The sequence below is a fragment of the Mesoplodon mirus genome, assembly GCF_964341445.2.
Source record: "Mesoplodon mirus genome assembly, chromosome: 16".
Taxonomy (NCBI): Eukaryota; Metazoa; Chordata; class Mammalia; order Artiodactyla; family Ziphiidae; genus Mesoplodon; species Mesoplodon mirus.
Window position 1 is genome coordinate 65,142,268 of NC_138992.1, and position 25,864 is coordinate 65,168,131.

General features: G+C 36.7%; 1 pseudogene across 1 annotated transcript; it reads right to left on the minus strand.

The window, feature by feature from the left end:
* Positions 1 to 14,840: 14,840 nt before the first annotated feature.
* On the minus strand, positions 14,841 to 15,737 carry LOC309792007 (tRNA (guanine(6)-N(2))-methyltransferase THUMP3-like; annotated as a pseudogene). Its single transcript has one exon. The product of its transcript is annotated as a tRNA (guanine(6)-N(2))-methyltransferase THUMP3-like (transcript).
* Positions 15,738 to 25,864: the final 10,127 nt, after the last annotated feature.

Here is a 25,864-nt window from a genome sequence, read left to right on the forward strand (position 1 = left end):
TGAATATCAACATTTTTATTTGCTATTAGGTATGGTACACAGCCATCTATGACTCAGCTAAAAAGTCAGGCATTTTTGACACCAGACATAGCACTGGAAAATCAGAACAGTACCTTATTCTAAGAGAACTGAGGAAGATGCCCCTTTAAATCAGACTATTAACCTACTTATTAAGCCTTCACCATACTCAGAGCACTGCATCTAGGGCCTTGAATGGAAAAGACAAAGCTTTGCTGGCAAAATACTTAAGCAGTAAAGGGAAGATCATGAAGATATATACATTTATGCATATATGTATATCAAAACACTGGACATCCCCAAATTACATTTTTTAAATTTAGGAAATATTTCAGAAGTTTTTCAAGGCCTACCTTAAATATCATCTCCTCCACAAAGCATTTCTTGGTTCTTTCCATTTATCCCCAAACCTGACTTCATTACTAAAATATTTATTGCACAGACTCTCCATGGCAGACATTACGTTAGGAGTGACGATTCAAAGGTGAAGAAGGGCCTTGTCTTTGTTCTCAGGTGTTCAGTCTTTTTGAGGCAGTTGGCATATACACGATTAATGACATTATAATGCATGGTGCTAACACAGATAAATAAAACATGCTGTGTGCATACCGAAGGATGAAAAAATGACCTGTGCCCGGATCATCAAGGAACACTCCATAAAGGAGATTGTGTTTGAGCAAACTGTCAAAGGAAGAGTAAGATGTTAAAGTTTTCCAGATAGCATTGGTGGAGTGAGGATGGGGATAACGTTGCAGGCTTCGGCATTAAAAAAAAAAAAGCATATGCAAAGGCACAGAGGCACAAAACAGCCTGGCGATTAGAGAAACATAGGGTGGATATGGAGGAAGATTGGCATGTGAGGTTAAAAATGTAAGCAGAGTTCAGCTCATTAAAGGTCTTACTTGCTAAGAAATACAGGCTTGCATCTTCTGGGTGATAAGAAGTGACTAAAGAGTTTTGTGCAGAGGAGTGTTATGGTCAGGTAAAAGTTTTAGAAAGATTGCTTTGGTTACAACATGCATAATAGATTGAAAAAGAATGATACGGGGAGAGCAAAACTAATTTAGGGTACAGAATCCACAAGCAAATCATGAGGGCCAGCCTTCGGACTGGGGATAAAAGGACGGAGAGGATGGGAAATATCCAAGGACATTTAAAGACTAATTTGTTGATTACCTTTATGTAGGATGAAATTAGAAGAGGCAATCAAAGATGACCCTCTGACTTCTACAATGAAGCTAAAAGATTATAAATTATTTGCCCAAGTCCCCCAATGAATAATTGATTGGGCCAGGTTTTGATTCAGTATTTTCAAACTCAAGCTGAAGCTACTTCCATTTTTTACCCTGAATCCTGAAAATTAGTCAAGAATTTAGTTTCCAGATATCAGTATCCTTTGGTAGAAAGGGTTATGTCTCATGACCTGGCACATAGTAGGTACTCAATAAATAGCAGTTAAATGAATGAATTAAATTTTAGTAGCTCAATTCAATCCAGCTATGTTCTTTCAGGCTACACTTTGCCTCTGACATGTGGCATTTATGTTTTGTTTTCTTCCATTTAATTAACTGCATGCATATTTTAGTCTCTCTTTAATTGCAAACTCTCTAAAATCATGAACTGTATCTTAATAATTCTCTTGCACTTTATAGCATGCAACATAGTATATTTGCATACAGTGTTTTTCATAAACATATCTTTAATTAATATCCTATTGCTATACATTTTGAGAATTTATTTCATTTAGTCTCTTTAAGATTGGCTGACAAAGAACCACTTTTTTTTAAATTCATTTATCTATTTATTTATTTTTGGCTGCGTTGGGTCTTCGTTGCTGCGCATGGGCTTTCTCTAGTCACGGCCAGCTGGGGAGGACTACTCTTCGTTGTGGTGCGCGGGCTTCTCATTGCGGTGGCTTCTCTTGTTGCAGAGCACGGGCTCTAGAGCGCAGGCTCAGCAGTTGTGGCGCCTGGGCTTAGTTGCTACACAGCATGTGGGATCTTCCCGGGCCAGGGCTCGAACCCATGTCCCCTGCATTGGCAGGCGGATTCTTAACCACTGCGCCACCAGGGAAGTCTGTAACCACTGTCTTGGATTGAATTTACCAGCATTCTTCTGCAAACATAGCATAGTACCTTTATGATCCTTTCCCTTTTTTTTGGCTTGAGCACAGCATGAAAAGGCCATTTTCAGTGAGACTGTCTTGACCTCATTGTGCTACAGAAGTGCCTATCAGCATAATTTACAAATATACAGAATCCAATTTATAGAATGTTCTAAAGCCCTTGTCTAACTCCACCTTGCACAGCTCCTGAAACAAATAATTTTTGATGAGAGACAAGAGAACAATGGTGAAGGCCAGTAGACCTAATTAGGAAGTATAAACAATGTAATCCCTTGAAATTAATTAAATACTGAAATAAGAAATAGAGAAGCTCTATACAGGTTCCTTGAATTTAGGCTGCTAGCCTGAAGCCTATTTGTCCCCTTCCTGTATCTCTCTCACCTTGCCACTTTCTTTTCTTTCTTTTTTTTTTTTGGCCATGCCACACGGCTTGCAGGATCTTAGTCTCTGACCAGGGATCAAACCCATGCCCCTGGCAATGAGAACACCAAGTCCTAATCCCTGAATCGCCAGGGAATTCCCTCCCCTTGCCACTTTAAAACAGCTAGAGACTACTATTTTCTCAAAGAACTCAGTGTATCACCCAGGATTTTCATTTTTGTCCTATTAAGTGGAGAGGTGGCATCAGAGACTGAAATAAAGGGGGTTCTGGAAGAGATAAAGCAGACAAGTGGGGACATAGAAAAGTCCTGAATGAGGAACTTCCAAAATGTAATTTGATTTCAAAGTCAGAATTGTCAAAAAATTAATGATAATTATGGTTTAAACCACATAAAACTATTACATAGTGGGATTTCTATAGATGGAAACTTTTTAAATTTTTATTTATTTATTTATGGCTGTGTTGGGTCTTCATTTCTGTGCAAGGGCTTTCTCTAGTTGTGGCAAGTGGGGGCCACTCCTCATCACGGTGCGCGGGCCTCTCACTATCACGGCCTCTCTTGTTGCGGAGCACAGGCTCCAGATGTGCAGGCTCAGTAATTGTGGCTCACAGGGCCAGCTGCCATGGCATGTGGGATCTTCCCAAACCAGGGCTCGAACCCGTGTGTCCTGCATTGGCAGGCAGACTCTCAACCACTGCACCACCAGGGAAGCCCCTATAGATGGAAACTTTCAAAATACATGTTTCAGGAAAGAATTCAAAAGACGCCTGGGTATACTTTGATGCTAATGCAAGAATATTTTTTACCACTTCACATAGTATGATATACCTTTAGTTATAAAGACTGATTTCCACATACTGTTAGATCTGTGATTAGCTTGAGGACCAATATCTGTGTTAGCATGTGTGAAGGATCATTTAGGTCTCCCCTGAATTTGATTCTCTCTTTAGTATCTCCTTAGGAAAATGTAGAGTGTTTTCTTGTGTACTCTTAGGTGGTGGTTCAACCAGCTGAAATGGGGAGGGGGGGACACATTATTTGGGAGTCTACCAGCATTATCATTGAGAACACTGACCTCAGAGTTCTAGCCCAGGATAAAATCTAGGTGTTGCCATTTACTAGCTGTGTGATGTTCAGCAAGCTACTTAACCGCTCTATCCTCAGTATCCTCATGTGTAAACTGAAGGTAAATAGTACATAGTTCATCAGCTTATTATGAGGATTACATGAGCTAATGCAGGAAGCATGCATATGGGGCCAGGTACAGAGTAAAGATTCAATAAGGGGTAGTGCTAATATTGTCATATTGTCATCATGTCATCATCGTTATCACCACCATCATTACCAAGTCCCTGAGATGTCGACTTACAAAATTCACATAAGCTGTATTAAACCAATAACCTGAAGAAGTCCTACATAGAAAGAATGTCTTGCAAATCAAAGCAGTAAGACAGGATATTATAGTCTCTTAATTAAAGGAAAAAGAAAGGTACTTCTAAATTCAAAAAGAGAGCTGTAAGGTGAGTATAGAGTATAATATTAAATGATCTACTCAATTATATTACTCTACATAAAGAAATTATTTATAAGGGAAGAAAGGTTTCCACAAGAAGCCTGGTAAAAGGAGAGGCATCAGGAACTTTTTGGTGATTATCCATACCTGTCGAGTAGGACAAAAAGCTACAGGACCCGGCACGTAAGAGTCACATCCCCTTGTTTTCAGATGAGGAAACTGAGACCCACAGAGGGTAAGCAACTTGTCCAAGGTCCCAGCTAGTTAGTAGCGAAGTCCGTATCTGAATGAGGGCAGCATTTTAAACCCCACTCTACTGCCTCTCAAGGCTCTACCAGTGTCACTTCCTTTGCTTCGAATTTGTTTGTACCAGGAGGTATCTGGGTGACTACTTTGACTTGCCTAGTATGTTTATATGGGGAAGGAGGTAACGTGGGTGGCAGATACCCATGTAATTTTCTGGCCTCATACTAAATGAAAACGTTGGCAAACTGGCTTATATGTGTCTCTTGAGAGTTTGAATAATGCTAATCAATCACATTGGGACTGATTCTAGCTGAACTGATAACATCGACTCACTGGACCTACTAAATTGAGAACTCAAATGATACTGCCAGCTTATGAAATCCTTCATCCAGCCTTCTCAGGTGACATTTCTACCTCTTAAATTTCCACATTTAAATATTAGGTTTTAATATTTAACTTTTAATATATGGCATGTTTATAAGCAACCACCATCTAAAATACTTTATGTCAATAACTTTTTATAACATTCATTTGCATTATATCATGAATCATTTAAAGTAAATCTACAGATATCAAACTGCAGATAGCTTTGATATTAATTACTAATAAACTGTTAACCCCGACATGCTTTTTACTTATAATTTCCAAAATGATACTGTCTTGATTCTTCATCCCAATAAGTGAGAGTCTTTGTTAAGAAAAACAGCTTAAACAATGAAAAATGCTACACAATACTATAACATGATACTGAATGTATTGAAAGGGAGGAGAAAATAAGAGCGACTAAACAAACAAAGGATGACTTGGAAAGGAAAACAATTCTACTTGGTGTGTACCCTGGGGAGAGTCAGGCACTCTGCCTAGGACAGGATGTGCTATTGCTCTAATCTAACTATCAAGGAATAAGTAACACGGGACCTATTTCTCAAACACACATCTCTGTAAATGCCAGCTAATGCTCAGCTATAATGCAGCACATCACAACCACTCCAGAACTAAAGGTTAAAGGTACATTTTAGCAGAATTAGTGGAACCACCATTGTCTAGAGGGGATTTAAATTTAAAAAAAAAAAAAAAAAAGGGATGACAGCTCTCTGCAAAAGCACTCTGGATGCTATGGTACCCAAAGTAGTCAGCAGATTCTCTCCTTCCAAAGCGAATGTTGGTCTATTTTCTGTGGATAATACCCATCCCTCTCCAACCCTCTGATGATTTTGGTCCTGAGAGTCAGAGAGGATTTCTTTTGTGATGTCTAAGGTTTGTGCGAAGCTTCCACAAACGTCAGAGAACCACACTGAATCACTATATATCTACCACGAAAGATTTCTGATGAGGTCATGAGGAACAGCAGCTAAACTTACTAACTTTACCTGGGAGGATTAGGAAACCAAAAATTAAATGAATGAATGAATGAATGAATGAATAGGTGGACAGATGGAAGAATAGAGGAAGGAAAGAAACAATGAATTAATTAAATGCTCATAATTCATTAGGTAACCATGAGGCATATTTAATAACCAGGTCCTCAGTCATTTATGTCTAAATCCCCCTTTTCATGCGTAATAAAGTTAGTTGATTTTGTTCAATACACAATTATTCTAAGTATTTATAAAGTATATAAATATATTTTCTCTTTTTCATTTCATATCTCTAATAAAATGGCATTATGTAAAAACTTAAAGCAATGACAGTAAGGCTATTTTGGAATTTAAGCAGGGAACAAAGAAATATGGTCAACCTTTTATATTTCCTAATATTTAATTTCACAATAGTCTCCCTCCAGTGAAAAATTAAAATTAGGCACTGACGAGCACCTTATGAAATGAAATATGCAAGACTGAAGTTTTCGAATGTGTCTTGTCCGCTTCTAAGAGAAAATAAATGGTCTCTGTGTTTGTTCAGTATTTGACCTGCTAGCTTAATTGTCTTTTGACATTTTTATTTCCCTTAGAGTGTACCTTTCTCAAAGGTAATTCAACGGGCTTTGGGGTCAAACCCGAGATTGAATTATGGGTCAGCTACACACACAGCTCCAACTGTGTGACCACGATCACCGATCATTATCACTGAATTTTACAGATGAGGGAACCGAGGCCCAGAGCAGTTCAATAACATACCCTACTAGTTGGTGAGAAAAACAAAATCCAAATCCAAGTCCATCTTATTCCGAAGCATGTGTCCTTTCATTTTATGACACAAGACAAATTTCTACTTCAATTGTTTTGAATACCCATCAACACCTCAATTACTTCCTTTTTTTTGGTACTATTTTTACTTTCAAAGCTATTTCTATTTAGAACAGTATTCAATCTCTTTCTCCCTTTTTGTTCTTCTCAGACAATAGCTGTAGGGCAATGTTTGGTTTCCTCTAGTTCACTCCTTCTTTGCTGCTTCTAAGGAAAAAAGACACAAGCTTTTATTTTAATACTTTACTACTAATCATAAGAGAGAAAGAAATCAGAGAAACACAGTCTAAAAAAAAAATGTATTAAAAATCTTGCCACTTCTATTCAGGATTGTATTGGAGGTTCTAGCCAGCACAATTAGGCAAGAAAATGAAAAAAAATAGAAATTATCCTGATTAGAAAGGGAGAAGTAAAACTATCTCTATTTGCAGATGACATAATCTTGTATATATAAAATCCTAAAGAATCCACTTAAAAAATATTATTGGAACTAGTAAATCAATTTATTAGCAAGGTTGCAAGACAGAAGATCAATATGCAAAAATCAATTGTATTCCTACACATTTTCAGTGAACAACCCAAAAAGGAAATCAACACAATCATATTTATAATAACATGAAAAATGTATATATTAGGAATATATTTAACAAAAGAAGTCATAAAACTCATATTCTGAAAACTATAAAACATTGCTGAAAGACATTAAAGAAAATCTAAATAAAATGAATACCCTGTATTCACAGATTGTTAAGATGGCAATACTCACCGTCTAATCTATGGATTCAACACAATTCCCATTGGAATTCCAACTGCCTTCTTTGTCAAGCTCATCCTAAGATCCATATGGAAATGCAAGAAACCCAGAATAACCAAAACGATCTTGAGAAAGAAGAGCAAAGTCCCACTTCCTTATTTCAAAACTTACTAAAAAGCTATGCAGTAATCAAAAGAGTGTGGTACTGGCATAAGAACAGGCATATATATCAATGGAATTGAATTCACAGTCCAGAAATAAAGCCTCACTTTTATGGTGAATTGATTTTAGGCAGAAGTGTCAAAGTAATTCAATATTTTCATCAAATGGTGTTGATCAATATTTTCATCAGATGGTGTTGGGACAACTGGCTATCCACATGCAAAAGAATGAAGCTGGACTTCTACCATACTATATACAAAAAAAAAACCCAAAATGGATCTCAAGGATAAGATCTAACACTATAAAATTTTATAAGAAAACAAAGTTGTTTGATGACATTGGATTAAGTAATACTTTCTTATATATGACATCAAATGCACAAATTAAAAATAGATAGGACATCATCAAGGACAAGCACTTTTTTGATGCAAAGGACACCATCAAGAAAGTTAAAAGACAACTCACAGAATGGGAGAAAATATTTTCAAATCATACTTCTGATAAGAGACATACCTAGAATATATGAATAACCCTTACAACTCAATAATAAAAATACCAAATAAACCAATTAAAAATGGGCAAAGGAGCTGAATAGACATTTCTCCAAAGAAGATATACAGATGGCCAATAAGTACATGAAGATATACCTAACATCATTATTCATTACAGTTAAAAAGATAAACAATAACAAGTGTTGGCAAAGATGTGTAAGAGTTGGAACCCTCATATACTACTGGTATGTATGTAAAATGGAGCAGCCAATTTGAAAAACAGTCTGGCAGTTCCTTAAAAGGTTAAATATCAAGTTATATTACATGGCAGTTCCATCCTAGGTATAAACTCAAGAGAAATAAAAACACATGATGCCACAGAAACTTATACATGACTGTTTGTAGCAGCAATATTCATAAAAGCCAAAAAGTAGAAATAATCCAAATACCCAATATTCATTACCTGATGAAAGATTAAATAAAAGGTGGTATGTCCATACAATATAATATGATTTGGTAATAAAAAGGAATGTAGTATAATACATGCTACAGCATGGATGAACCTTGAAAACATGCTAAGTGAAAGAAATCAGTCACAGTACACCACATATTGTGTGCTTCCGCTGATATGAAATAGCCAGAATAGGCAAATGTCTAGAGACAGAAAGTAGATTAGTGGTTTTTTAGGGCTGGTGGGAGAGCAGGGGGCAGGTAATGGGGGAGAGGGTTTGGGGAGGTGAAGGTGGGTGCAGAAACAAGGTGGAGGAATGGTGAATGACGGCTAATAGGTACGGGGATTTCTCTTAGGGGTGATCAAAATGTTCTAAAATTCATTGTGCTGATGGCTGCACCACTCTGCTGAATGTCCTAAAAAAAATTCAATTGTACACTTTAAATGGGTGAATTATTTTGTGTGAATTATATCTCAATAAAAACATTTTTAAAGAAATAACAATAGTTGTTATATTATGTATGTCCCAGGGTCTTCTTTGACTCCTGTTTCTGTTTTTTTAATTGTTTGTGATGGAAAAAAATGTTATTATAAAGCACACACACAGTTATAAACAGATCCTTAAAAAGATCCTTTATTTGGTGAGCCACATGATGGGCTAAAAATGCAGGATTAAAAGCAAAAGGGAATTAAACGACTTTGCGTAAGTTTGGGACTATGTTCATCTGTGCGGATTCAGGAAATGAGAGACACTTGGCCAGGCCAGAAAGAGGCAAAGATGCAGTGTAGGCGGAATGAGAGTTACAGGTATATTGATTTGCTTTGAATTTTGGTGAAATAGATGAGAATATATATATATATATATATATATATATATATATATATATATATATATATATATATATATATATATATATATATATATATATATATATATTCCTGTAAGTAGAAAACATTCAGTAAAACCACTTTTTTCTCGCTGTGCTCCAAGACCTGTTTTGAGGGTCTGTCTGGAGGGTAGGCACTGGGCCAAAGGGAAGCCAACTACATCTGCAATGCTGGTACAGCTTTTGTGTTGGAGAGGGATAATTAGAAGTGCTTTTAGTTTCTTTTTTTCTTGAGGTTAAGAATTATAATTTTTAAAATTCTTTCTGATTTTTCTATATTTCAGCACTTAGGCTCAATGCTGCAAATACTCTGCAACTTGTCTTTCTTTTTCACAGAAGTGAACGTTTTGAGAATTATCCCTGGCAATACATGTCTACAGGACATTGATGTTCACTGCACTGTGTATTCCATTGTACGAATATAGCATAATCCACTTATCTACTCTCCTGTTCTAAGTTTTTACTGATGCAACTATGTTGCAATAAAATTCTTGTCCATGTCTGATTTTTCCATGGCCTAGAATTTCTCCAGGGTATAAGCCTAGCAAAGAAATGGCTTGGTCATAAGGATGCACATATTCAAATTCATGAGACATGGTTACATTGCACTACAAAGTGGTTGTATAAATTTCTAATCCTTCCCACAACTTTTGAGAGTTCGCTTTTCCTGACTTCTCACTCACACCGAACGGGTAGCTCTATAAAAGGTGTGGGTCTCAGTCCTAACTCTCCCTGCACTGGTATTAAATTCAAGCCCCTATATTATTAAAAGCGATAAATAACCTCCAGGCAGTCACAGCATCAGCTCTGCAGTTCACCGTCCTGATTTTCCGTTCCTTCTTCATTTCTGGCCCAAGGCAATTTCCCTGCCTTTCTTAGCAGTTCAGTCATGCATTTATAAGGATGTTAGTTATAATTTATTGAGCAATTCTTGGTGTTTGTAGCTGGAGGGTTTTCAAGTTATCTGTACTGCCAGACCCTTAAATGCCTGACAGCGTTTTTCAGCACCTGAGCAATCTTTAAGCACTCCCCAGATATTGGACTCCATAAAGAAAATAAGTACAATCAAATCAGCAGCTACAATGAGCTACTAAACTCTCTTCACGTGTTTTCATTAGTCACCACACTGCAGCACAGCATTAAATTAATGGTAGGGGCTCTGCAGGTTATCTGAGTTTGAATCCCAGCTAGTTTCTTACTAGCTGTGTGACCTTGGGCAATTTACTTCATCTCCCTGAGCCTCAATTAATTGCTTCATCTGTAGGACACGTATGTAAATAATAGAACCTAAGCTGTAGGACTGGTATAAGAAGTCAATGAGTTACTATTTATAAAAACACTTAGAGGGCTTCCCTGGTGGTGCAGTGGTTGAGAGTCTGCCTGCCAATGCAGCGGACGCGGGTTCGTGCCCCGGTCTGGGAGGATCCCACATGCTGCAGAGCGGCTGGGCCCGTGAGCCATGGCCGCTGAGCCTGCGCGTCCGGAGCCTGTGCTCCGCAACAGGAGAGGCCACAGCAGTGAGAGGCCCGTGTACCATAAAAAAAAAAAAAAAAAGCTTAGAACTATATCTGACACACAGCATATACTACATAATCATGTGATAAATCAATTAGAGTAATGCATATTAGATATTTGTTTTTGTGTCTATGAATATTTAAAAAACGATCTTCCCTTCAATCCCCAGCCTGGACAATCTAACATTGGCAACGTCACAGCACTACTTCTCAAGTTTAATGATGCTAATGATAAATGAATTTTACCCAGAATACGAGCAAAATAGTTGTTGTTCACTGGGGGCCAGCCGAGTGTTTATACAGGCTGGGAACAAGGATGTTAGAAGATGGGGAGGGAGAGAAGCTGATAGACGCGAGAAGGGAAGAAAGAAACGCAGACGCCTTCATCCTCCCCACGTGGAACGTGGCCAGAGCGCTGGCTGGCTGCTCCCTGGCATGCCTCTTCCCTCCCTTTCTGTCCACACACTTCGTGCTTTAGCCACCCGGCTTCCTGCTCGCCAGATAGGCCCCTCAGCTTTTTTAGGTTCAAAGAGGCATTCTGAGCAAAATACTGCAAAGAGCTTTCTCTTCCCCTAGACTAGGCAGTGTGAGTGTCTGAGGACGTTCAGGCTGTGAGAAACGACTTCTCAGAACCTGACTCTGCGCAGGAATGGAACCTTAGGTCCCAGTCTGTAAGACACCACTTATTCTGCTATGATGTCATGTGTTGTCATTATCCTCTGACTACCCTTTCAGGCCATACACACATCACAACATTTTTACTTAGCAGTCGTACCATACACTTTATTTAAATTGAAATAAACTGATCGAGGTTCACCACATAACCCATATGGCAAGCCTGGCAGGAACGCCCCACAATAATATGAATTTGGGATATAACATGATAAACAATGAGCACCCTTCCTCTGCACAGTGTCTGTTCTCAAACAAGGCAGGCCAAGTTCAGTTCTCTTCTGGGCGTAGAAGGAGGAAGTGATTACCTCATGACCATTCTGGACTTTCTCATGCATAGAAAAGCATGCATCCTGCTGGTCATCTCACAAGTTCTCACACATCTAATGAGTCATTTTCTTTTTTCACAGCATAACTGGAAGACTGGAAATGTTTGTCTGCAATATGATTTTGCAACCCCACAGTTTACTTGACAAAACTTTTGACCTCACTTACACTTTCTCAGGGGAGTAGGAAAAGTGTTACTCTACTTTAAACATGAAGAGAAAAAAGTCTCACCAAAACACGTTGGATCTATATGGTGGACATATCAACCGACAACTTATTCTATAGTTTTCCTACCACACAGCATTCATGATTCAGAAATATCTGGTTTCACTGTTATTCTAGATATACAAAAACATTGTATTTCCTGGCCCCTTTATTCTTTTTTCAGCTTTACTGAGGTACAATTGACAAATAAAGTTGTAAGATATCTAAAGCAAACATCCTGATGATTTGATGTACGGATACATTGTGAAATAACTTCTCCCATCGAGTTAATTACACACCCATCACCTCACTTTTTTTTTTTTTTTTTGCTATTCTCTTAGCAAATTTCAATTATACAATACAGTGTTGTCAACTATAGTCATCATAATTTACATTAGACCCTCAGGCTTTATCTTATAAATGAAAGTTTGTACTTTTTTTTTTTTTTTTTTTTTTTTTTTTGCGGTACGCGGGCCTCTCACTGTTGTGGCCTCTCCCGTTGCGGAGCACAGGCTCCGGACGCGCAGGCTCAGCGGCCATGGCTCACGGGCCCAGGCGCTACGCGGCATGTGGGATCTTCCCGGACCAGGGCACAAACCCACGTCCCCTGCATCGGCAGGCAGACTCTCAACCACTGCGCCACCAGGGAAGCCCCAAAGTTTGTACCGTTTTAGCAACCTCTCCCTATTTCCCCACACCCTTGCCTCTGGCAACTACCATTCTACTCTCGTTTCTATGAGTTTGACTTTTTTCTCTTTTTTTTAGATTCCACATATAAGTGACATCATGCAGTATTTGTCTTTCTCTGTCTGGCTTATTTTACTTAGCATAATGCCCTTAAGGTCCATCCATGTTGTTACAAACGGCAGAATTTCCTTCTTTCTTGTAATATATGTAATATATTATGGAATAATATATATATTATTATATATATTATTATATATATTATGTATATATTATATATATTATTATGTATATATTATGGAATAATTTATGTATAATATAAATTCAAAAGAAAAATGTTTGCTCACAGCTAGCCTAGAAAGATCTCCATTTGCTTTCTCTGAGTTCTTACTTATCTCTATGAGATATCTACAGTTATCTCTGTAACTTCCCAGCACTCTACTGACATTGCTTTGGCTAAGGTAGCAAAAGACCTAATTAAATCTAAAATACATTTTTAAGTCCTTTCAAGAAACGTATCTGTAAAAGATAGAATCTAGATCAGATAATAGCTAGAAAGAGATGTAAGGTTAAGAGTTGATTTTTAAGGTAAAAGAATTTATTTTTAATTCTTAAGAAAATAATTTTTAAGATAAATAATTGTAAGCATAAATATATTTAAACTAAATTATGCAAATTTAATATATAAATACTCAGGATAAAATAATAATTTTTAAGATAAACAGAAGTTTAGAGATGAGGGAAGAGGATGCCGAGCAGTCAACGGAAAACAAAAAACAAACAAACAAAAAAACAGTCATAGAGACAATAAATAAAGGATTGATTATGAGGCACTGCTGGAATCTCATTTTGACTCTCCTGAAGGGTACACAAAGGAGAAGAGCAGTAAATTACAGGAAATATGTTTTACGGGTAGAGCATGGAAAGCATTAAATGTCAAGAAATTCAGGCTTTATTTTGTAGGTGATAAGACAGAAGTTATGTTTTTGAGCTTGGAGTGACCTGCTCAAAGCTGTGTTTTATGGAAATCAATCTGTATCAACTTACGTCTGTGACATATTTTGTTAGATCTATATAGAATACAATAAAGCAAGTTTCACAACCATTTCTTCTAAGTAAATTCAATATTCTATAAAATTTCTCCCATTCTTATTTTTGTACTTTTCATATTTCCAGTACTCTTGGTAAATTTCTTGAGTGCAGAGAGGTCTAGAAAACATCACTGAGTTTTCTCATATGCCAAAATAGATAAATAAATAAATAAATTCACTGGAAAATGTACATTGCTTCACTAAAGTTTATACTCATAAATTTCTGGTTAATAAGCTTAACTTTTCCATAGCAATTCCCATGGAGACAAACATTAAGATTCTTATATTTTATAATAAGAATTGGAGCTGGAAGAATGAATTTTCTCAACAGAGTCATCTGAGTGATACCATTCTTTAACATCACTGCATATTAAATTTTACTTTCTTATTTGTTTACTTAAAGTCAAATAACTTTACACAGCTTATCACACATTTTTTAAAAAGCTGTCTTCTGGTTTCCTCCTCACCTCTGACTTGTGTTTCCCAGAGAAAAGCTGTTCCAGTCACTTTCTTCTGGTATTTACTATCATATTCCTAAATTATAACACATATTGCTGTTTTTGATTCTTTCAATATTAATATGTATTAACTTCACACTATGAAACATGAGGATTTCATTCTCTTATATAACCATTCCTCCATTCACCTAGTGTAGTTATTTTTGGTTAATAACTCAATTTGACATTAATACTGTCATATAATAATCACAGCTGAGCCATGTAGTCATTGATGAAGGAAACATTTCCCTGTACAACTTTTTGCTTCCCTGGCTTCAATCAATGCCTCATATATGTTTAATTTATTTCTGATGTACCTTCCACTAATTTGTGTAGTGTAGGCAAGCTGGATAAAGGTTCCAATTTCTCTTCTTGGAGTCCATCCTTTTTCAAAATAACATTACAATATATCCACAGAGCCAGTTTGCAGATATCCCAAAGATGCAGATGAACAGCATCTTTGGGCAAGCCCCAGGGTAGTCTGCCTTTTATTTTATTTTATTTTTTTAGTTTGCCTTATTTAATTTGGCTCTTTGTCAAAAAATGAGATGTAATTGCTGCTCTAATCATAGCCACTGGATTATTGGATTATTATTACCAACAACATAATAAGAGTGAGATCATTCAGTAGCCCTCTATTGTTTTGTCTCTCGTCCATACATCAGATCCACTATTATATCAGTAGGGTGAGGGGAAGAGAGCTGGAGCATTCCATAGGCAAGAGAAGATCTGAGAGTTGCAAATCCAAAATGTGTGATATTTCTTTGGTGGAGACTCTTCTATCAATGCAATACCCGCAGTGATTTCATTATCATGGATATTCAAAAGAACACCCACATCAAAGTTGGTCATGTCAGCCTTCCACTTAAAATAATCTTGAACAGCGCCCCCAAAATCTCTTGTGGTCTCTAGTGCAGTAAAGCAATGTTTCCCTTCTACCCTGTTGCCTGTGACTCTAAACTTCAGCGCTTGAGAATCAATTTCTTCTTTTGAACTTAAGGCATTGTTAGTAAACTCTTTTTTAACATCTCTCTCAACTATTTTGTCTCCTTGTCCATTATCCATCTTCCTTTTACTGAATTCTGACTTACCTTTTTACACCTTTTTTTTTTTCTTGAAACTGGTGTCCATTTTCCATACTTTCAAAGGATTGGAGCGCAGGAGTTTCCCAGACAATTCTTCAAAATCCTTTAGAACTTCCTTTTCTTCCTCCTTTGAATTAGAATCTTTAAACTCCTGAACAACCACAAGTAAGTTATCAACTGATCTCAGACAATGAACCTGAGCCAGACTTTCCATTGAAATGTCAAAATTTATCTTGCCTGGTCTCTGCTGATTTTGCATGATGACCTGAATTTCTTTCTCACTTCATCTGCCCGTTTGTTCAAAACCAGTGGGTACAGTCGCTCTAACAGTGACTTGGAGATGCTCGTGCTCACTCTGAGGCCACTTTCTGTCACTTGAATAGATCTCTGGTTTTCATGAAAGTTCACATCCAGGAGTTGGTTAGTGGCTTCTTGAATGTCGTACATGTTGGCAACGCTTCCAAGATCCCTAATACAGTCTTGGCTGCCAGCACAGACCCTTCCAGCCCTGGCATCCTGTAGGCCCAGTGTACCCAAATGCTATGCTTTCTCTTTTCTCTAAAGATGTTGGTTATAGCACTTTAGATTCTGAAAAAAATTTTAAGCAAAATTTTGAAACATATAGCAAAACTGAAAGAATTTTAGAGTAAATGCCAATATACCCATCATCTAGATTCTTGGATTAATATTTTATTACCCTTGCTCTTTCACGTATTTATTCTTACTTTGATATACCATATGTTTTTATGCATCTTAGAGTCAATTGCAGACAACTGTATTCAATGTAAGCATTCTTGCCACAGAGTTCAATATTTAAGTTTTTTTTCCTTTGATGTAAAATTTACATACAATCAAATGCACAAATGTTGCTGAGTTCTAAAATATGCAAATACTTGTAAATATAATGTGAAGCCTATCATGATAGAATATCATTATCATTCCAGAAAGATCCTTTATATCCCTTCCTAATCACCAATCCTAAAACCACTTCAGAAGAACCACTGTTCAATTTTTTTTGCCATCACTGATTGATTTTGACTGTTTTAGAACTTCATAAAAATAAAACAGCATAGTATATACATTTTTTTTGCCTGGATCGTAGGTTAGTATACATGTATTTTACTAAAAAATGCTAGATCTTCTGCTAAAATAGCTGTCACATTTTACATTCCCACCAGCAATATGTAAGTTTTCCAGTTGCTGTACATCCTTACCAAAATTTGGTATTGACAGTGTTTCTAATTTTAGTCATTCTGATGTGTGTGTTGTGGTATGTCTATGTAGTCTTTTTTTTTTTTTTTTTTTTTTTTTGCGGTACGCGGGCCTCTCCCTGTTGTGGCCTCTCCCGTTGCGGAGCACAGGCTCCGGACGCGCAGGCTCAGCGGCCATAGCTCACGGGCCTAGCTGCTCCGCGGCATGTGGGATCTTCCCGGACCGAGGTACGAGCCCGTATCCCCTGCATCGGCAGGCGGATTCTCAACCACTGCGCCACCAGGGAAGCCCGTCTATGTAGTCTTAATCTGACAACTAATGTTGAGAACATTTTCATGTGTTTGTATCACGTGCGTGTTGATGTGGATGTTCAATTCTTTGCTCATTTTTATTGAGCTGTCTTTCTATTACTGAGTTGGAGTTTTTTATATACCCTGCATCCCAGTCCTTTGTCAGATATGTGTTTTGCAATATATATTTTCTTCAAACCTGTGGCATGCCCATTCAATTTATTAATGCTGCCTTTTGTTAATTGGTTTTTAATTCTGACAAGTCTAACTTTTCAGTTTTTTCTATTATGGTTATTGCTTCAGATTTTAGAACTGTGCTTCCCCACAAATCACAAAGATATCCTGTGTTTCCCTTCAAAAGCTTTATGGTTTTATGCTGACTATTCAGTTTGAAGTCTTTTCTAATTTCTTTGCTAAAGAAAATAGAGGGGCTTTAAATTATGTCAGTGATTTTCCCTGATGTTGCATCATTATTGATTTCTAATTTAATTCTGTTACACTCAGAAAACGTATCTTGTATGCTTTCAATCTTTTTACATTTATTAAGACTTGTTGCATCTTCCAGTGTATGATCTACCATAGTGAACATATCATGTGTGCTTGAAAAGAGTGTATATTCTGTAGTTGCTGAATGTGGTGTTCTATAAACATCATTTAGGTCAAGGTGGTTGGTAATTTGTTCATATCCATCTATGTATTCACTGATTTTCTTTAGTCCTATCAACTGCTGAAAAAGTGTTAAAAATTCTTCAACTATGACTGTAGAATCATTTATTGCTCCTTTCAATTCTATCATTATTTTATTAATTTTGAAGCTGTTCTGAGAGAAAAACACTTATGAATATTATGTCTTCCCAACAAACTGACCCTTTTAGCTTTATGAAAAAGCTCTTTATTTCCAGTGCTCTTAATTCCTTCCTGAAGTTTGAATTTTGATGCAGTATTATTTCCCCTTGGCCTGAAGAATTCCCGTTAGCATTTCTCAAAGTGCATATCTGCTGATGACCAATTCTCTTTTCCTTATCTGAAGTTGCCTTTATTTAGCCTTCTTCGTTTTAGCTGAATATAGAAATTTGGGTTGTCAGATTTTTTTCTGGTCTATCAGAACTCTATTTTGTTCCATGACCTTGTTCACCTATTAGAGTGTGTTGTTTTTCTCTGGATGCTTTCAAGATTTTCTCTTTATTTTTATTTTTAGTATTCAGTAATTTTATTGTGATGAGCCAAAGTTTGGTTTTATTTTAAGTTTTCACATTTGTAGTTCCCTGCTTATTTTAAAGCAGCCTAATGAAGTATAATTAGCATACCCTAATCAGCACATATTTAAGTGTACATTTAGATACACTTTGACGTACATACTCAGGAAACCACCACACAATCAAATTAATGAACATATCTATTACCCTAGAAAGTTTTCTTCTCTTTATAATTTCTCCCACCTTCCATCCCATTCACAAGCTCATTGATCTCCTTTCCAACACTATACATTACTTTGCATTTCCTAGAATTTTATGTAAAAGAATTTATACAATGTGTCCATCTTTTTGTCTAGCTACTTTCAGTCAATGTAACTATTTTGAGATTCATATGTTATCCTTTTCGTTGCTGAGTAGTATTTTATTGTATGGATATACCACACTATGTTTATGCATTCACCTGTTGAAAACATCTAGATTGTTTCCTCTTCAGGGCCCTTACAAAGAAAGGTGCTATAAACATTCATGTACAATCTTTTCATCTTTCTTGGGTAAATACCTAGGAATGGAATGGCTGGGTCATTCATATTAGCCAGATGCAGAAGTCACAGCCATTATTTTTCACATATTTTTTCTCTCAGTCTGTTCTCCTTCAGTTATACATGTATATTAGACATTTCAGTATTGCCTCACAGATCCCTGAGGTGCTCACCCTTTTTTCTCCTCTCTTTTCCTTCCACTTCTTCAGATTAGACAAATTCTACTGCTTTATCTTCAAGGTTACTTATCTTTTCTTCTGCTATCTCCATTTGGCTAAATCTACTCAGTGGATTTTAATTTCAAATATTGTATTTTAAATCTTAAAATTTTCATTTAATTTTATTCTATCTTTTCATTTATTATGAGTATACTTTGCTCATTCAGCATAGTTATAAAAATCCATTTTAAAATCCTGTATACTGTTTCCAACACCTGGGTCATTAATGGGTTGAGTCTCTATTTTCTTTTGAGAATGGGTCATATTTTCCGATTCTTCTTTGCTGAGTAATGTTGTATTGTATCCTCATTATCATGAACTCTACGATTTAGAAAGTCCAGGTTCTGCCTTATTCCTTCAAATAGTGTCAAATTTTGTTTTGTAGGTAGTTAACTTGGTTGATCTCATACTGGACTCTGTGCTGCTTGGCTTCTGTTTCACGTGTGCATGCATAAGGGTCAACCAGGTATCTTTTGCAAAGCTTAAACATAGCATTTGGAGATCCCTCTCCCTTGCTCTCACCTTTTTTAGGATTTCCCCTTCCTTCTCCAGAGTCTCTGATTGCTCCAAACTCTGTCCTCTCTTCTGGCCAGAAAGACTACATGTTTTCTTGCTTAGTGTTAGTCACTCAGTGTGGTGACAACTTCAGGCTGCTCTTAGGCTAAAAGCCATTTTTATTTTTGTTTTTTTTTGCGGTACGTGTGCCTCTCACTGTAGCGGCCTCTCCCGTTGCGGAGCACAGGTTCTGGACGCGCAGGCCCAGCGGCCATGGCTCACGGGCCTAGCCGCTCCGTGGCATGTGGGATCTTTCCGGACCGGGGCACGAACCCGTGTCCCCTGCATCGGCAGGCAGACTCCCAACCACTGCGCCACCAGGGAAGCCCCTAAAAGCCATTTTTAAAGGATGGGAGGTGTCTTCTTCCAAATGTCATCTCCCTTCCAGAATCTACCTACTTTTCTTCATTCGTTAGTGTCTTGAGGTAGTTGTTTCTCATATGTTGTCCAGAGTTTATAGATCTAATCTACAGGAAGTTCAGTCTAGTAGGAAATTACTTGGGCACCACACAGGAAGCAGGGCCCCCAGTAGCTCATTTTTGAAGTTTTTTACTACTCTCTGCATTCTCTCTGTTTCCTCTGAAGAGTTTCTCCTACTTATTTGTTTGGGTCCCTTTCATGTTAAAACCTTTCTTAAATGTCTGGTGATCCTTGGTTGTACTTTCATTTTTAACAGTGATGCACTAAAAGGCAGAGTAAAAGGTCCACACTGGTGGCTGTAGCTTCCTGAGTGGTTGACTTTTCCTAAGGACAATCTGGTTGAGATTTCCTCATTATTTTGATGGGGTACCCTCAAACATGCATACCTACAGGCCTTTTCCTTTGGATGTGTCCGTTATATAGTCAGATATCCCCGATATCATTTTCACACTGAAAATATGTTAATTAAGGTAGTTGTCAATCATATAGGTAGAGATCTTTAATGAAATTCCTTTTTCAGGTGTGTTGTGTATACTTTATTTGTACTCTCTCAGGCTTTTCTCAGTGAACACTTGCTTAATGACTGAATTAGATATTTCAGTTTAATTAGCAAAACAAACAAGCAGAAACTCCTCAAAATCCTAAAATTTTGTTTTAAGTGCTGGATGGCATGATATTCCAATTACCTTTATTTTCATTGGAGCTTTATTTCATCATCAGTAAGAGAGGCTCTTCTTTCTCACGTGAATCCTCTGTTACAACCATACCAAACTACTTAACTTCTGTCAAACAGATCTTAGTCTTTTGTAATTTCATGACTTTACACAATATATACTTTCTTCCTAAAATACCCCCTTTCTTTCTGCATTTAGTTACAAAGCTTCTACTTTCCTTCATTATTCAGCTCAGTGATCTCCTCTTCTGTGAGTTCTTCTGACTTTTCCAGACAGACTCATTCTGACTCATCCTTTCTATATTTAACTGAAACAGTGCACTTACCTCTATTCATATACTTACTTTTTCTCTTCCAATAACTTTGTTTATATGTCTCTCTCACTGGTTTGTGAATTCCATAAAGGCAAGGACACACATTACTTTTTGAAACCAAACTTACTGATAGCATCTCCATTAATGACCACACAGATCCATATCAATCCCATTCTATACTCTCTTTGTAGCAAGATTCAGATTGCCCCAGGAGAGACCTTACACTTTTAATATAGAATAGCATTTAGTTAAAAAATGAATACATATGCGTGTGCGTTGTGTACATATATGTGTCATCAACATTTTAAGAAAGTATTAGCTGAAGCTATTTTATATTCAAGTATTTAAAATTCTAAGTTATGATAATTTAGAGTCTCATTTGATAAACTTGAATGCATGCATTATAGGTAGGATAGAGTCTGTTACCCTTTTATCTACTATGATTTCTGTTGTGGAATTTAATATGAGGGAGAAGATGTGTTCTGTAATGAATTTGCAAATATGTTTCCATTCTGAAATATTGTGTATTCATGTGTGCAGGTGTCAGCTGGATAAATACATACAACAGCTTTTTAAGTAGTTGATTTTACACAGTGATGGAGATGGAATTACTACTTATAAAATAATCTGTGGTGGCTTACGTTTCAATTACAAGTGGCAAACTCCAGACCTGGTATACAGAAGGAGCCCTGAGTAGTACTTTTTCCAGATCTTCATGTTACCAAACTGTTTGAAGGAGAATCAGCAGCTGTTGTGCGAATCTACTGAAGCATTAGGAAAAAATATTCTCCAAGTAAATTTGGCTTAAAATTCCATAGAATCTTTTGAGGACTGCAAATAGATGCAATACTTCATAGCTACAAGGAACTAGACTTGAGATCCCGAAAATAAATAAAAGTGAAATTATAGAGTCTATGCTTTAAATGTATCTAGTGTTAGTTTCATTACACTCAAATGAAATACATCTCTGAAAATAGGCATGCCACCAGTTTCCTCACCCCAATGTGAAGAAAATGAAAATTTAAAACCATGAGAATGTTTACATAACCAGATGGAATGTAGAGAATCAAAGAAACAAGAAGAAAGGATAAAATGTGATCAAAGCAACTGTAACATGTTAAAGTTTTGCATTGGCAAAAGTATGCACGTGTGGTAAGTGCAGGAAGCAGGACTGGGACGTGTGGAGTCCGACTGGGGTGGAGTCTTTAACTGCAACCCCCTTTGGCATGCATTGCCTGTGCACCCGGTCTGATGTGGGGTCTCTCAGCTAAGGACTTTGTAATTGCCTATGGTTGGACCTGAAAGAGCACACGCAAAATTCTGGCCTGGAGCCAGCCTTCCAAAATGCCAATCAAAATAATGGGTATTTTCCTTAAATTGAAGTATTCTCTTCAAGGAATAGATCAGTCTGAACTCATCTATGAAAAAAAATCAAGCTGGAGATAAATAATTCAGTAAGTTATACAGATCCGTTTATAGCCTTATAGTTAATATTGAGCTAGGTGGATTATTACCATAACTGCAGATAATACTTAGTTTAAAATTTTATTTCAAATGCACTTATTTAAATATTAAAATAATAATACCCCCACAAAAAGTCAACTGATCTTTGACAAAGGTGCAAGAGCAATTCAATAGAAAAAGGAGTCTTTCCAATAATTGGTGTGGGTACAGTTCTACATCCGTATTTTTGTTTGTTTTCTTATCCAGGATTAATTTAATTTTAAAAACAAATACAAGCTATTGGTTCACCATTCTCAACTTAACTGGACAGTCTACATGTGGTATAACTGTCAGGTAAAAACATACATCTTGGGCTTCCCTGGTGGCGCAGTGGTTGAGAGTCCGCCTGCCGATGCAGGGGACATGGGTTCGTGCCCCGGTCCGGGAGGATCCCGCATGCCGCGGAGTGGCTGGGCCCGTGAGCCAAGGCCGCTGAGCCTGCGCGTCTGGAGCCTGTGCTCCGCAACGGGAGAGGCCACGGCAGTGAGAGGCCCGCATACCGCAAAAAAAAAAAAAAAAACATACATCTTTACAACTTGGTGTTCCAAATTAAAAAAAAAAATTCACAGAAAGTAAAGAAATAATATGAAAACAGCTCAAGAAATACACTAACAAGCAAAAATATATGGGCAAAGAGGAACACGTAGTTTTGACTTAACTGAAGAAACCGAGAGGAGACTGGTCTATGTAAGAAAATGTGAATCCTGGAAAGTTAGGTGTGAAGATTTTAGAGTAGGAATTTATATGACTTGACTCTCCCTTAGTTTCTGAATAAAAATGACATCTTGTAGTATCTATACTTCTTGGCTCAGACATGGACCTTACACCTGTCCCAGAAATTTACTCAAAATGGGTCATAATCCTAAATATCAAATTATAAATGATAAAACTTCTAGAAGAAAACATATGAAACCTAGTATGTTAGCTTGCTAGGGCTGCCAAAGCAAAATACCGCAGACTGGATGGCTTAAATGCAGAAAGTTGTTTACTCACAGTTCTGGAGCTGGAAGCCCGAGAACAAGTGTTGGTAGGTTTGGATTCTCCTGAAGCCGCTCCCCTTGGCTAGCAAATGGCTGCCTTCTCGCTGTGACCTCACATGGTCTTTTCTCTGTGTGCATGCATCCCGAGTGCCTCTCCCTCTTCTTATAAGGACAGCAGTCATGTTGCATTAAGACTTTACCCTCAAATCCAAAAAGCTGACAATACCAATTGTCAGGGAGGACGCAGAACAATAGGAGCTCTTGTTAATTTCTGCTAGGAATGCAAAGTGGTACTTTTGAAGACCATTTGGCAATTTCTTTCAAAGTTGAACACAGTCTTACCATATGATCCAGCAATTGTACTCCTGATTTACCCAACTGATTTGAAAACTAATGTCCACACAAATGTTTATAGCATTTTTCATCCAAATGTTTATAGCATTTTTATTCCTAATTGCCAAAAACTAGAAGTGACCAAGTTGCTCTTCAACAGATGAATGGAAAAACAAAGTATAGTACATCCATACACTGAAGTCTCACTTGATGGTAAAAAGCAACATGCTCTCAAGCCACAAAAAGACTTGGAGGAATCTTAAATACATATGGCTAGGTAAATGAAGCCAGTCTGAAATGGTTACATACTTTATGATCTCAATTATATGGTATACTGGAAATGGCAAAATTATAGAGACAGTAAACAGATCAGTGGTTGGGTTTGGATAGGGTAGGTGAAGCACAGAGGATTTATTTAAGGCAGTGAAACTATTTCTTATGATACTGTAGTGGTGGGCATATGATGCTATGCATTTATCAAAACCCTTGGAACTTTACAGATCAAAGAAAGAACCTTAATATGTACAAATTTTTAGAAGGCAGTTTAAAAGGTTAAGAGATCTTAGAATGAAATGCAGATGATGCCAAAATAATCTAACTGAATTGTTAAATTAATTAAACAAAAAGGTCATTAGATTGAGGTGGCTTTAATGCCTTAGTAGCCTAGGTAATCAAAACAAAACCTAACCCTGAAATGCCTCGAAGTTAAGAAATCAAAATTCCCACTCTTGGATATTTACCCTAGAAGAATGAAACATTATGTTCACACAGAAACCTATATGCAAATCTTACAGCAGCTCTATTACAATAAAAAGAAATGGATTTTTAAATTTAATTTTCATTAGTGTATATTTAATTTTAAAAACTGATATTTGATTCAGTTATTGAAAAATTTTAAGGTATATTTGGAACAACTTGGGCATGTGAATCTCTTTTTCAACTGTAAATCTTATAACATCTAAATACAGATCAAATAATCTGATAAAATTTAACTTTGAAATCAAGATGTGCTGTAAGTGTAAATTATACACTGGATTGTGAACACTCAGTAAAAATCAATATAAAATATATTATTCATTTGTATGCGGATTACATCTTGAAATGGTAATATTTTGGATTTGATTAAATAAAAATGTTACTAAATTAAAAAATAATGACACGAAGAGCAGTGTAAGTGATCACGTAGCAGATATAAGGATACAAGAAAGAATGAACTAATAGTAAAAAAAAATCACAGAATGCCAAAGGGCTTTGGAAAGATATAGGAGATAAGAAAAGGATTTAAAAGGGAAAATGACTGCAATTAGTCAAACACCACAATGATGTTGGCGCTTAACTAATTAATTTAAGTTCTACTCCCCAAGTATTAAACTAATTTTCTGTTTAACAAATTGGCCTATGGAGATTACCACTGAGATCAGCATCTTTTAAAACTAAAGAAAAGGAGGATTCCAAACGCTTTTGTGTTCCCCTCCAATAATTGCAATGGCCCTTCAGAGGGAAAAGTTGGATTAGTTAGGAGATGATCGATTAACGTTTTAAAGGCATGAAAGCAATTCTTAAGGTGAATGCTTTGTATTATTTTGGTGGGTCAAACCTTCCCAATTTAAGAGAAAGAAAGGAACTTAGGTTACAATAAGACTGAATGCCATATTTGCGTTTTCATCATTTAGAGGCAACCCTTTATCTTTTTATTTTCCTAGAAAGAAACAATTGTGCTATTGGGTGGAAGAAAACACAATAGTGCAGTTCTGAGATCTCCTGTGTATTGCTTAAGCGAGAAAAACATTTTGGTGCCTTGCTTATCACAGGCTTTCTTTGCCAGTATATACAATGTATACGATAAGATTCCAGGTTCAAATCAAATAGTGAAATGTGTGTTTTTGTCTGTTTCTATAATAATAATTTTTCCTTCAGATATTTTTTAAAATCAGTGATTAAGTTTTACTTTTCCAGATTCTGATAGAAGCCAGTCTGTGTCTCAGTTGATAGTGCTGGGAAAATATAAAAAGAGAAGAGAGGCCAAGTCCTGGATTTAACATTTATTAGCCCTTTCTTCTATGTAACAAAATAATGGCTCCCACTTGCTTTTCTCTTCAATGCCTTCTAGATCAAAATAGGGTCGAGGAGGACTGTAAAACATATGAAGGAGTCTTAATATGATTTATTTATAAGCATATAAAGTGACCCTCCCACTCTCTTTATTACTCATACTACATAAAACTTTACTAGCTGTTTTCACTTCCTCCTATAGAAAGAGATAACCAATATAGGTTATACAGGCTCTAAGAATAACATGGTCAAGATATGCCAATGTCTTTCCTTCGGTTTTTTAATATTG